Source organism: Pleurodeles waltl, chromosome 11, assembly GCF_031143425.1.
Source record: "Pleurodeles waltl isolate 20211129_DDA chromosome 11, aPleWal1.hap1.20221129, whole genome shotgun sequence".
Lineage (NCBI taxonomy): Eukaryota > Metazoa > Chordata > Amphibia > Caudata > Salamandridae > Pleurodeles > Pleurodeles waltl.
In genome coordinates, this window is record NC_090450.1 from 875950923 (window position 1) to 875966341 (window position 15419).

The window sequence follows — 15419 nt, forward strand, 5'->3', positions numbered from 1 at the left end:
TTACAGGGACATTATAGTTAGGAAATAGAATTTTTTAAAAATCTTTAAAATTCACCAAAAAAAACACAGGTTGCAGGGGCATTATAGTAAGTTTCAGATTTTACACGGACAAAACCATATAAATTTAGCTGTTAGAGTCACATAAAGTGACTTTACTTTGTGCCCTAAGGTAACTATAACTTCAGTCCTTGCCATGCCCTGCTGATTACCCCAGATATTACATCACTCATGACTTCTTCTATGACATCATTGATAATATCACTGTAACATATGCAGTAAAAATATTGATGAGAAAAATGTGCATGGCGAGGGTGCAAGTTAATAGAAAAGTGTCTGTTTTCAAGCTGCGCAAAATAAAAAAGTCTAAGTAAAATGCATTGGATTTCAAGCCCGTTTGGCATCCCCTTTTTCTTTGCACCTCCCTGACCAAGCATCATAAAACCTTCAGACAATGAAACAGTGGCAGTAGGTTTGCAAAGTTTTGCAGACATTTGTCAAACAGGTGCAAAGTTATTAAGGGACAAAAATCAAGAAACATGCATATTTCTGATCTCTCTATATGTATATATTTCTCTTCTCATCCAGCCAATGGCAAAAGACAAGCAGGCACTCTAGGATGTGTGTGCAAAAACACAAATGTATTTGTTACATAGAACTCAGCCACTCCGATGCGTTTCTACTGTAAACAGCCTTTGTCAGGGTGAACAAGCCGCATTTCCCATAGAAAATAAGTGATTGAAGCTAATGAGCACTGAGAAAATACTACATGTGCCCACAAGTCAATACAGCTTCATCAACCTCAGTGCATCAAAAACTAGTAATTCACCATGATTCATTTGGTATGATCCACTTATCATACCAAAACCCCAGACTTTAGATTACTTCTGGATCATGAGGAACTCTGCCAAGCTTGATATTTGAGGAGCACCTGCCACTCTCCCTGTTGCTTTGCTATGCTGGCCTGCTGCTTATGCCTGAACAGGGAAAGAACTGGACTTTGCTTTCTGAAATCCTGCTTGTGAAGTTTCTCCCAGGGCTTGGGATGAGCTTGCCCCCTATTCTGAAGTCTCAGGGACATCAAAGATGTCATTTGCTAGTGTCTGAGCTCTTCTGCTGAGAGTCTTGACTTGCTAAGTGGTGCTAAATCCAGTCCCTGGGCCCTTAGAAGTGGAAACTGGTAACCTGTGGGGGGAAATCCATTCACCGCTGCGTATGCGTCAGAAAAATCGATGCACCACCCGTCCCACGGCTGAAAATTCAACGCAGCACCTGCCTTGTGGCTGGAAAAACGACATAGTGGCTGTCATCAGCATGGACTCTTCGCACAGCACGTCGGAAATTTCCACGCACTGATCCTTGGTGTTCAAATCTGCAAACATCACCGCACAGACCAGAGGCTGTACACCCAGAATCGATGCACGACCTCCCTTGTGAGTACGGCCTCCGGTGTGAGCAAAGAATCAACTCATCGCTTGCTTTTCTGATTCACCGCCACCCTTGAGATTTTGTTTTTATGCATATCAGGTACTTTGTGCTAAAACTATGTATCCATTGATTTCTATGGATTAAGACTCTTTTTACTTTAAAAATGAATTGCTTTGCTTGTGTGTGTTGGATTTTTGTTGTTTTGGTTTTGTTTGATTTAGATAAATATTGGCTATTTTTATAAACTGGTATGGGGTCCTTTTGAGGTGTTTTCACTATATTGCTGTGTGTGTTTGTACAAATACTTTACACATTGCCTCTGAGATGAGCCTGACTGCTTGTGCCAGTCTACCAAGGGGGTGAGCAGGGTTTATCTTAACTGTGTATCTCCCTTACCCTGACAAGAGTGAGGGTCCCTACTTGGATAGAGTGCAAAGTGACTACCAACTAGAGACCTCATTTCTAAAACTCATCATAAAAGATGTTACAGATGTGATGATCACAGGCAAGTGCCCCCATCTCCTCCCTTACAAGCTTCACTGATGCATCTGTATAGCAGGATTAAAATAGGATTACATCTAATAAAGGGGGAGACACACTCAAACATTGTTTCCATTTCAGATACACCATATAGACTCCGCATCTTGGTGCCCACTGTTGTCCTAATTAGCAAATTTCTAATACAAAGAGGCAAATCAACCCAGAATATCATACGCTATATATATATATATATATATTTTTTTTTTTTATATACAGATATATATATATATATTCACTAAATGCAGCTATACTATACGCTATTAGACTTTACGCCCTCCCACTGAACGTTACTTTAATATACGCTATTAGACTGTATGCCACTCTAGTGTACGCTAACCCAATCTACACTATTCCACTTTATGTCACTCCACTCCACTCTACTCTACTCCACTCTATGCCATTCCAGTGGATTCTCCTTCATGCCATACACCTCTACTACAGAAAATTCTACTACACTTTCTGCCACATTTGCACTTGGCTCTATGCCCTTACACTCTATTGCACAACACTCTTCTAAACTCTACAGCAGTTTCCAACACTGTGCAACACAGCACTCCATTCTACTGTATGAGACACCACTGAAATTTATGAGTTTCTTTCGACTCAATGCTATGCCACTTCAATGTATGCCACCTCACCCTACGCTAATTCACTGTATCCTGCTCCACTCTATGCCACTCCACTGTACACCACCCCATTCTACAATATTTCACTCTAAGCAACTCCACTCTTATACACTCTACTGTACACTATTCAGCTGTATGCTATTCCACTGTATACTACTACACTTTTAGGTAATCTACTCTACGCCACTTCAGTGTCCACCACTCCACTCTGCAGCTCTAATGTATAACACTTTCTTTCACTCTATGTAACTCCACTCTATAAAGGTCTACCACACTTCATGGCACTCTATGATCTTCTTCTCCACTCTATCCCTGTACAGTCCACTGTCCAACTTTAAACTCCACTCTATGCCCGTACACTCCAATGTGCAACACTCTATCCCGCTCTAATCCTCTCTATGTGTCACCACTGTCCTCTGCTTCACCACATGCAACTCGACTGTACAACACTGTACTGCACTCTATATCACTATATCACACTCTATGCCCATCCACTCCACGCCACTGTACTACAATGTATGACACTCAATGACACACCTCTCAATTTATCTTAAAAATTTAAAAGTTATAGTTATAACATTCATTTACAATATATCCCCCACCTTCAAATTACTATAAGCAGCGGACCTCATTACACACTTTATTCACAAAGTGTCACAGAGTGACGTACTATGTCATATAGTTGGAAGGCATATTGCAGAGGGATGTTGGGTGGCATGTCATCAACTGTCATAGAGTGTAGTACAGTGGTGTAGAGCAAATGGTCATGGAGTGGATCAGAGGGACATAGAGTGTCGTACAGTGCTGTATATATGAGCTGCTTACCGTGGAGTAGCTTGTCGGACAGTGGAGCAGTGTAGAGCGAAGAATAGTACTGTAGCATAGAGTGGAACAAGGTATAGTAAAGTGGAGCATAGTAGAGTGGAGTACATAGGAGTGGGGTAGCATAGAATGGAGTAAAGTATCACAGATGAGTGGCATATTGTATTTATAGTGGCATGAAGTGCAGTAAAGTGGAGCGAAGTAGCATACAGTCAAGTAAAGAGTCATAAATTGGATTACCGAGTTGTACAGTAGAGTGTAGTGGGGTGTTGTACAGTAATCGAGAGTGATATAGACTACAATAGAGTAGAGTGGCATACAGTCTAGTTGATTTTTGTAGTGTGGAGTGGTGTACAGTACATTACAGTGTTACAGAGTGTGGTACAGAGGGTTGGCATACAGTGTTATGGAGTACAATGGCATTGAGTGGTGCAGAGCAGAGTTGTGTACATTGGAGTAGTAGAGTGGAGTGCAGAATTGTGTCAATGGAGTAAAGTGGGGTTCAGTGGCATACACATAGCTGCGTACAGTATTGTATGGTGGACTAGAGTATTGTAGATAAGAGTGGAGTATAGTGTTGTATAGTGCCATACAGAATAGTGCAGTGTTGTACAGTGGAGTGAAGGCGTATAGACAGGAGTAAAGTGTTGGAAAGTGGCAGACAGTATAGTTGAGTTTTGTAGAGTGGAGTTGCATAGAGTACAGAAGTGTGTAGTATCATAGAATGATGTAAAGTTTCATAAAGTGTAGTGGAGTCAAGTGAAGTGAAGTAACGTAGTGTGGAGTAAAGTACACTGGAGAATAATTGTATGTTGCAGAGTAAAGTGGTATGGAGTGGAGTGCACTGGTGTAGCATAGGTCATAAACTGTTATAAAATGGAGTGGGGTCTTGTACAGTAGAGTGCTGTGTTTTATAGAAAAATGTCACATAGTGGAATAGGGTGTTGTACATTGGAGTGTATGGTCATAGAGTGGAGTATAGACTTAAACAGTGGAACGTACGGGATGAAAAGGATGAAAAGGAGTCAAATGTAGTAGGATGAAAAGGAGTCAAATGTCACAGGGTGCCATGAAGTGTCGTATACTTTTATAGAGTGGAATTATATTGAGTGAAGGATCGTGTCATACAGTGGAGCGGTGTATAGTGGAGTGATGTACACTGTAGTGGCGTAGAGTGGATTAACATAAAGTAGAGTAGCAAACAGTGGATTAGCGAACAGTGAAATTCTGTAAAGTGGAGTGTGTAAGAGTGGAGAGCAGTGGCATAGAGTGGAATGGCACAGAGTGGAGTGGTGTACATTAGAGTGACATAGGCTGGAACAGTGCATACAGTAAAGTGACGTACAGTGAAGTGGTGTAGACTGGAGTGGTATATACTAGAATGGGGAAGAGTGTAATAGCGTACAGTGGAATGGTGTATAGTGGAGTGGCATCTAGTAGAATAGCATAAAATTAAGTGGGGTAGAGTGAACTGGCATACACTGGAGTGGTGTAGAGTGGAGTAGCAAACAGTGAAGTGGCATACAGTAGAATTAGATAGAGTGTAATAGCATATACTGAAGTAGCATATAGCAGAGTGGTATACAGTGGAGTGGCGGACACCGAAGAGGCGTAGAGTGGAGTTGCATTCATTGTAATTGTGCGGAATGGGCTGGCGTAGAGTGGAGTTGTGTACAGTGTAGTAGTATAGGGTGGAGTGGCGCAGAGCAGAGTGTTGTACAGGGCAATGGCGTAGAGTGCAATAGTGGAATATTGCACAGTGGAGTGGCTTATAATGGAGTGGTGTAGACTAGAGTGGCATACAGTGGTGTGGCGTAGAGTGTAATAGCAAACAGTGGAGTGGCATACATTGGAGTGGGGTCCAATTGAATAGAGTAGAATGAAGTAGCATATAGTGAAGTGCCATACATAGCAGTGGTGTAGAGTGGAGTAGCATACAGTGGAGTGGCATACAGTGGAATAGCGTACAGTGGAGCGTTGTAGAATACAGTGGCACACGGTGGAATAGAGTAAAGTGGATGGGTGTAAAGTAGAGTGGCGTACAGTGGAATAACGTAAAGGGGAGTAGCTTCCAGGGGAGTGGCATACAGTGGAGTTGCATACAGTGTAATAGCATAGAGTGGAGTGGCACAGAGTGGAGTCTTGTACAGTGGAGAGGCGTAGAGTAGTGTAGCATCGAGTGGAATAGCTCATAGTGGAGTAGCTATAGTGGCGTGGCATATGGATGCATGTGAAATTTAGCAGCAACGTAGATTATGGTGTGCAGAATAACACAAAGCAGCAAATTGCGCTGCCTTGAATTTCACCAATCAATGCAGGGCCGTGCATGGTGGCCTTGCATTCCTTCATACATCTGGCTTAACTATTGCATTTGCCATGCAACACCATGAGTGACGCAATCCAATAATACAGTTCGGCCTTAGTTATGTTTTGGTGCCATGGTATAGATTGATACATTTCTAGCATACTGTGATGTATGGCGATGACAAGCCAGTTTATAATAGGGTAATAGCTGTTTTTAGAGAAGGAAAAGGCAATCATATTCTTTTTACTACAGTTTGGCTGTGTTAAGTGTTATGGTATTAGGTATAGTTAAGTAATAAGTCTCTAACTATTACCACTTTTTTTAAGTGGTAAAAGGTAGGGAAATGTGTGCATATTTTTATAGATTGTCCAATACGTTTACAGCCATGTAGTGCAGTAGTTTCATAAAAGTTTGTGAAATAAAGCAAAAGTACTGCTGTGGCAGATATCACTAAGGTTCTGTGCCTTAAAACTTAAACATACTTACCTTACTTAACTGTAGTACCCAAAAAACATCATCTCTGCACTGTATTGTATAATCCTGCCAAATTCATGCAAATCCATTCAGCCATTTTCGCACTGTGCATATACAATAGTCTTTGGAAAATACATTGGGGGGGACAAAATCACATTTTGGTACCCTCTTTTATCATTGCACTCTCTTCTTAAGGATTCATCACAAAAATATGCATCACTTCAAAATGTAGAAAATGCTATAGGTCTGGACAGTTTTGTGGTGATTTGTCAAACAGGTGGAAAGGTATTAGGGAGCTAATATTGGAGTTATTCCTATTTTTGGGAAACTAACTATAACTATAGAGTGGCAATCAGATTTAATGTGATTTATTTTTGTGTATGGCATTGTTATGTATTTTCTTACTGGTTTACATAATCATGTGACCATAAACGTGTCTTTTAGTTGCTCATGTAGGTTTCTAACACTTTACCTATGCAGTCTAGTTCATCTTTTGGGCTTCCGTGCACCTTTTAGTAGGACTGTGCTACATAGGAAGCCTGAAGTGAATAAAAGCCAGTCATTTTTGTTATAAAAATTAAGATTAATATTTTTTCCTAGAGGCTAGATATTTTGTCCTCAATATAGTAGGTTATGTAGTTCACTGCTAGGTCACTTTTCCATTTTCTTGCACAGGATAACATATGGAGGATGGTTTTTGTTTAGCTTGTTGGGAACAGTTTTATTTTGTGAGCCAGAGAGCATGCAAAGAAAACGTATGTAGAGTAAGAGGTATTATATTTGTAATGTATTTGTTTATAGATTTCCACTAGCATGTGACCATAAATGGGTCTTTCAGTTGTTCATGTGGTTAAACTGAAACTATATATATGCAGTCTAGTTTATTTTTTAAGCTTCCTTGCTACTTTTAGTAGCATTGTGCTAAAAGATATCACTATGTTAAAAAGCCTTATAACTTAAGAAATGATTACTCTACTCAACTGCAGTGTCCAAAAGAATCATCTGCACACCACAACATATAATGCTGCCAAACTGCAGCAAAATCTGACTGGTTGTTTTCATGCTATGCAAAATAAACAAGTCTAAGTAAACTGCTTTGGATTTCAAGCCTCTTTTGGGACCCCCTTTTTATTTTGAACCCTGTGACCAGATTTAAGAAACGTGGCGCAGCACCTAGCACAGCACCGCTTTTCTTTCTCCCTTTAGCGCCACCCTAGTGCCACCATGTGTGCACCCTGTCTAAGAAACAGTGCACTATGGCTGTAGTTAGGGAACTAGTGTCAGAATGTTTGACTCTAGTTCCAAGCTTTCCAGGACTAGTGTAAAAAGTATTGATGCTAATCCCACAAAGCCCATTGTAAACAATAGTGTGCCTCCTGTTAATGCCTGCTTTCAGCAGGCATTAAAAGTGTCACAAAAAAATGACTCAAAGAAATCTCTTAGATTTCTTTGCACCATTTTTTCAGCCCCTCTAATGGGGAATGCCCCCTTTGCATACATTTTGCCTGGCACAGGCATAATGTAGAGCAAAGGGTTACAAAGTGGCACAATGCACGCATTGTGCCACTTGGTAATTTTGGCACAGCGCTTTTGGCCTAATTGGGCCGCATTAAGGTAAAAAAAGTATGCTAATGTGGTGCAAGGAGGGGCTATGTGCTCTTAAATCTGCCCCCTGTACCTAGTACTCCAACAATGAAACAGGGACAGAAGGTCTGCAAAGTTTTGCAGGCATTCATCAAATAGGTGCAAGGTTACTAAGGTACAGAAATAAAAAGAAAGCCACATTTTGGACCACCCTAACTATAACCACAGAGTTATGCATGCATAACACATTTTTTCTTCAATGTCCAATATTTCAAAACAGTATTTTATAATTTCTTTGGCCCATCTTTATCCCTTTTCAATCTGTCTCTCGGCCAAGGCAAGGTACCAAGTTCATTTAAGGAGGCCATAGTGGTACCCCTTCTAAAGAAAGCAGGTGAAGACCCACTCTTGCTGAAAAAATATTGCCCCATTTACCTACTACCCTTATTAGCAAAGGTAGTGGTGACACATGTGGTTCAAAATCTCTGCTCCTTCTTGGAGTTGTCCAAATTTCTTGATTCATGCCAGATCGATTCCACCCAACTCACTCCACTGAAGCTGACATCCACTCAGTGATTGATAACATGCATGAACAATCTGACCGGGGTGCCACTCGGGCGCTGGTTCTCTTCGACCTATAGGAAGCCTTACATACAGTCGCCCACAACCTCCTAGTGGACCTCATCGAGGCCACGGGGTTGCAGGGATCTGCATTCGACTGGATCCTTTCCTTTTTAAAGGACTGATCACAATCAGTCCTTCTTACCCCATTTGTCTCACCCAAAGTCCATCTAGACTGTGGAGTACCGTGGGCTCCTGCCTGTCTCCACATCTCTTCAACTTGCAAACGCGCCCCTAGTCCACTCCCTCAAAAATATGTAAAAAAAAGTAAAAATCTACAATTATGCAGATGACATGCAGCACGTTTTAACATTGACAACTCCCCTGATTCAAAGAAAGTCTTTCAAAATACGATGCTCTTCATCTGCGACTGGATGAACACCAGCCATCTAAAATTAAATTCAGATAAAACTGAGATTGTCATTACCAGGAGGAAGTTCGACTTTTGGAATGTATCATTCTGGCCTTCCAAGATGGGAGCTCCTGCCTTCCCCAAGAAATCACTAACAAGTCATGGGATCCTTATTGACAAGGAACGCTCTATGAAGCCCCAACTTGCTGCAGTGATTTCCTCCTGCTCTCCATCGAATCAGGGAAATCTGAAAATTCCTCAACCCTGTGACCCTCATTCAATCTATCATTGCCCTAGTCATATCCAGAATAGATTACACCACCTCCCTCTATATGGACCTTCCAAAATGCCTCAATTGTAGACTTCAAATAGTTCAGAGGCAGGCAACCTTATTAATCTTCTGAAAATCCAGACACTGCCACATCACCTCTTTGTTGAAAAATCTCCACTGGCTCCGGTGGAACAAAGGACCATCTTTAAAAGTGGATGCATCATCTTCAAAACTCTTAATGCAAAAAAGCCCTGCCTTCATCACAGCCCAAAATAAAGAAATGCCCAAACGAGCTCTCTGATTCGCTCTCATGAACTACTTAACGATATTCAAGTTAAAAAAGAAGAGAATGCGTGGCTCCAGATTTTCAGGGATTGCCCCCTGCATCAGGAAGTCCTTCCCGCTTGAGATTAGAATGGCTCCCAGCTACATTAAATTCAGCCAAATGTCAAAAACATAGCTATTCAGACAAGAATGTGGCTAGTGCCTCCCCCAGGAGCTTTGTGATCAGTTTTTATTACCTCAGCATCAAGAAGCCAATCAGTGAACGTGCACTCATGGAGAAGATTTGTCTAATGGAAGAGATAGGTCTTATTAGAAAGACCTATATGTAAAAGTATAGGCCTTGACACAGCAAAAAGAGGAAAAACAATGGGTGGATTTACATGAGGCATTTAAACAAAATAATTCTGCTAAATTTTGGAGATTGGTGCAGCAAAGGTCTAGTGGAGCGAGTCCAAGAGTTCAGCCTTCTATATCAGTTGGCGCCTGGATGCAATATGTTTTGAATCTTTATGGCTCACACTGAGCTAGCCTGGGGGTCAAACCTTGGTTGCTGGGATTGGGGCCTCACCTTGAGGTATGGGGGAAGGGGGATTATGAATTGATTATTAAAAAGAATGATCTGCGTTTAGCGTTATCCTTCTCACGTCCTGCAGAAGCCCCTGGTCTTAATGGGCTGCCAACTAAGATATTTAAAGCTGCTCAGGAATCATGGGTACGCCTTCTAGGTCCATTATATAATCAATTTCTTATTACAAATTATGTCCCAGAGAGCTGGAGAGGCTCAATATTATCTCCAATTCATAAAAAAGGCTCTCCTGATGAGCCAGCTAATTTTCGGCTAATAGCCCTTCTAGATGTAGACGGGAAATGTTACCCAAAAAATACTTAATGCTGAACTTGAAAAATGTGATACTACCAATTCACTTATCGTGAATACACAGACATGGTTTAGACAGGTGAACAGTATGGAGAACAATCTTGCAATCCTCTCCTCATTGATTGAGGCAGCAAATCAAAAGAAAGCTCCAACTTTTTATGCTGCCTTTATTGATTATACAACTGCTTTTGATAAAGTGGACAGGGCAAGTTTGTGGAAACAGCTCTATAATTGGGATATTCTGAACGCATTGTTGTGACCAATTATGAACTTGTATGGTAAAACCTGGTTAAGAGTTATGGTCTCAGGGAACAGAGTGACACGAAAGATCTGGACCACTCAAGGGTTAAAACAGGGTTGCATACTGGCCCCCTTATTATTTAAGTTCTATCTGGCAGACCTTAATAGTGTTCTGGCAGGAGTTAATGCATTCCCACCTAAGCTAGCTGGTGGTCATTTGTAATGTCTGCACTATGTCAATGATGCTCTTCTCTTTGATCACACCAGAGTAGGAATGCAACAATTGCTGCATGCCCTGTCACATTATTGTAATGAAAATAAGATTTCCATCAATGTCTCTAAAACCAAAATTATATTGTGTGGGAGAAAGAAAGTCAGGAAGATGGCCTTTGTGTTGGAGTAGGCCAAAATCAGATTGGTTTCCAGATTCAAGTATTTAGGTGTTTAATTTAATTTAAGATATTCACACTATGCCCAACTAGAATCCATTAAAGGAATGGCAGTAGCTATGGGCCAGATGTATCAAAGATCAGTTTTGCATTTCTTAAATAGTGAATTTTAAGAAATCACTATGTAAGAAATGCAAAATGGGATGTATGAAATTTACAATTCGGTAATAGCGATTTCTTAAAATTCGCAATCGCTATTACTGAATCACAAATAGAGAATGCAACTCCATTCATCCCTATGTGCCTTTAGGACCATAGGTGCGAATGGTTTTGCATTTACCAATTTGCGAATTCCAGTTAGGAATTCGCAAATTAGGTAATGCAAACCCAAGGGTGCCAGGGGCCTATGGCCCCCTCTGATGCACCCCAACAAAATATTTGCAAACATGTGTAGCACTGTGTGCGCCACATTTCATTTTTAAAAATGCATTTATAATGATTTTTTAAAAATTACAAATGCTTACCACCAAACTTGAGTTTGTGGTATTTTATTTCCTAACTGCCCAATTCGCATTTAGGAAATGCTTGATCCATGTGCTTTGGAAATCGCAAATAGGAATTCTCTATTTGCGATTTCCTAATTAGAGAATCGCAATTTGCGATTCTCTAAATGGGGTCACAATTTTAAGGAATCGCTATTTTTGTGATTCCTTAAAATTGCACTGCGAATGCCTTTCATACATCGTGAAAGGCATTTTTGCATTCACAAACGGCCGAATTTTGCGATTCGCACCGTTTGCAAATGCAAAAAAGTTTGATATATATGGCCCTACATCCATAAGCTTTCAGAAACTCTTGAAACAAATGCCAGGACAAGATCTGACTACAATAAGCAGAGTGATAGATGTGAAGCTGATTCCAACATTGGCCTATGGCCCGCTGATCTTTAAAGGCAGGCTAGGTTCATGGTTAGATAAGGCACAATGCCAATGTTACAGACTATTATTGCAGCTCCCGGTCACTTCCCCACCCGCACAAATTTGATTAAAAATTAATTTAAGTAAGCAAACAATCATGGAGGGGATGAGATTTTTAAACTATTATACAAGCTCAAGGCAGCTCTTCCTGGCTCATTGAGAAGTTTGATTTGGTTAGGCAAGCAGAATAGTGAGACAGCATGGAAGGAATATGCCAACAAATCTATTTCTGCTGTGAGAGTCAATGAAATTGTCAGATAGACTGGAGCTCACCACAAAGGCTCATGCCAATTTATGTAGCACTTTTTATCAGTCTCCTGGGAGGGCGCTTTTTCTTTCTATCCCTGGGAAGCTGTGTTGGAAAAAAGATCTAATCAGACTGAGGTGCTGGATTATACCCTTAAAAGTCTACAAATATGGCTGTTTGAAGGAATCAGAAGATTTGCATTGTAGATTATGCAAGTACAAATTAGAAACTTTGCAGCATATAGTGTGCGTCTGGAAGGAATTGAAGCAATTGAGAACCTTTTGGTTGACCCCCGTGTTTCGAATACTAGGGATTAGGAAGTTCCAGAGTGCAATTGTTGCATGTTTAAGTGAGGTTTATCCACAGTAAGTTGTAGGATTCCTGAAATTCTTGAAAGAAGCAGGCAAAGCTTGAACAGGACTGCTGCACCTTGCCAAAGTACCTGATTTTTATTCACTGCACACCCCTTAAAGGTTGGCACCTCATTAATATCTGGGCATCGATGATCGGGTGCCTGTTATGCTAGGGATTAGGAAAAAGTCAGAGTATAGCTGTCATATGTCCAAGTGGGTCATATTCATAATTCCCTGTAATATTTTGGAAACTCAGGAAAGAAGACAAGGCCCCAAACAGGACCCCTGTACACTGCCTATGAGTCTAAATCTCTTGCTCTCAGCACTTTTCAGACATTTGCATTTTAATAACTTGTCAGAGCACTGGAGAAGAGCAGGGATCTCGGTCCAATAAGAAGTACTGCTAGAGGTGCTTGTGCAGTTCATTGCACAAAATGATGTGACAATACTTATTACAGTATATTAAGAAAGTGGTGAGGCACTGGAACGATTGGGTGGAATTATAAGAATATTTTTTAGTCTAAGTGTCGAGGTATTTGATGGTATTCGGAGATGTTTTATATGTGTAACTAGGATGTGTAATGTTTTTAAGTGAAGAATGAAATTTTGTGGGTTACTGAACAGCTTGACCGCGTTACCAAATTGTGTTTTTTTATGCATTAAAAAGGATTACATAAATAAGTATCACGAAGGCTGAAAATGCTGAACTCTTAAGGTTGTAAATCTATTGTATAATATTTTCCTCATTGTTATGGTTTTAAGTAGCTAAACAATGCAAGTTTTAATTGCTTACTTACTCAATAAATACCGGTAACATAACAATAGAATATTTCATATTTGCACCTGAACAAAAAGATGAGCCGCATTTCAATACCGTTCTCTGTGCTTCTGCCTATTTGTCATCTGAAGACGAATCGCTATATATGTGTTTTCTGTAACACGAATTACTCTGATGTCTTTTATCTGTGTCTATTTCGCACTTGCGCTTCTGAAAAATATTAAAAATACGACTGGCATTTCCAGTGGCTCTAGAACTCGTTACTCCATTCTCTTCACAGGCTGCTATTGAGGGTCGAGCGCCCAGATTGACTAAGTGTTCACCAATGCAACCAAATGGGGAAACTCAGTGCAATGTACTTAACCATTGCCCCATTGAAGTTTCAGCTACACACAAACTGTGCAGCCACAAACACTCACTGCTATAAATGCTCTCTTGCAGCAGATGTATTACATCCAGGTTTACTGCAGAACTGCACCGGTGCTGCTTCAGATGATTTAGGTAGAATGTAGTTAGAAGATGAGAAACTCTGCATGTCCAGGTTCTTGTTTGTTTATTCGTCTCAGTGCCGGTCCGTTAGTAGTGGTGGGGTGATACGATGCTACTTGCATGTTTAATTTGAAGTAGGAGGCCTATGCTGCCTACGGTTTACAAAATGTGTCATATCACCTAGACACAATCCTCTAGTACTGGCCTTTATATCACAAATCATTTTTTCAGGTGCGTTAGCTCCTTGGATCAGGTGACGCAAAGCTGGGCAATTCCAAGAATGGCTTAGGCTGTTAAACGAAAAGGTAGGAGTGAACAATGCATCCTTAGTTATAATACGCCACTGGTAACCTTAATATATGTTGTTTAAGTGCATGGAATGCAAAGGCTTCAAGGCGGAGGCATTAGTGGGGAAAGTAATTTTTTGAGCAAGTAAAAACACGTTCTTTACAGATGGCGTGTGGTTTTTACAAGTGGTGTGTGTTGCTGCATGTTTGTATGATTAATGATGCTGTTCGTTGTGACTGTAAAACATTTCACCATTTTAAGAGCTCTCAACTATAAGTGAGTGGCTCATCCAGTCCAGGCTTTGCTTAGCATTCTTGAACTTGTAGTCCTGTTTGGACTACAACAGGGTACACGTTCCAGAATGTGAAGCAAAAACCTTGACTATATATACTATGCCTGCAACGACCTCGAAAGTTCGAACACTCTTGATGTTTGGGAATATAGGGTATGAGGGCTGTCAAGCTGAGCAACATTGAGCACTAACACTGTCTTAATTGGGCCAACCAGATGTCCCACTTTATCAGGGTGGTACCGATTTTCAGTCTGCTGCCCAGGCTTCCCAACAATTTCACTCAGGGTATGTCTTTGTTCCAGTTTCAAGTCAGTGGCATAGCAGAGGCAGGTCTGACAGCATCATCTGCAGCTGCATGTCTATTACTGCTTTAGTAGACTCACTGTGAGACACTCTGAGGCTGTGTAATAAACTGAAGAAGCTGCAAGAAACCAGTCAGGTATAAGTGACCACTCATCCCTCCACTCTAGCCCAGATGGCTCATTAGGATATGCAGGCTACACCCAAGCTCCCTTTGTGTCTCTATCTAGAGGAGATCCACAGGGTCCTAACTGTCAGTCTGACCCAGACAGGGAACCCACAAACAGGCAGAGTCACAGAATGGTTTAAGCAAGAAAATGCCTACTTTCTAAAAGTGGCATTTTCAAACTAACAATCTAAAAACCACCTTCACTAAAAGATGTATTTTTAATTTGTGAGTTCAGAGACCCCAAACTCCAAATCTCTAGCTGCTCTGAAAGGGAAACTGCACTTTAAGAATATTTAAAGGCAGCCCCCTATGAGAGAGACAGCCCTTGCAACAGTGAAAACCAGACTTGGCAGTACTTCACTGTTAGGACATGTAAAACACATCAGTACATGTCCCAACTTTTACAACCACTGCACTCTGCCCACAGGGCTAACTAGGGCGTACGTTAGGGCTGCCTTACATGTATAAAAAGGGAAGGTTTAGGCCTGGCAAGTGGGCACACTTGCCAAGTCGAATTGGCAGTTTAAAACTGCACACACTGACACTGCAGTGGCAGATCTGAGCCATGTTTACGGGTGGCATAATCAGTGCTGCAGGTCCACTAGTAGCATTTGATTTACAGGCCCTGGGCACCTCTAGTGCACTTTACTAGGGGCTTACTAGTGAATCAAATATGCCATTTATGGAAAAGCCAATTACACATACAATTTCACAT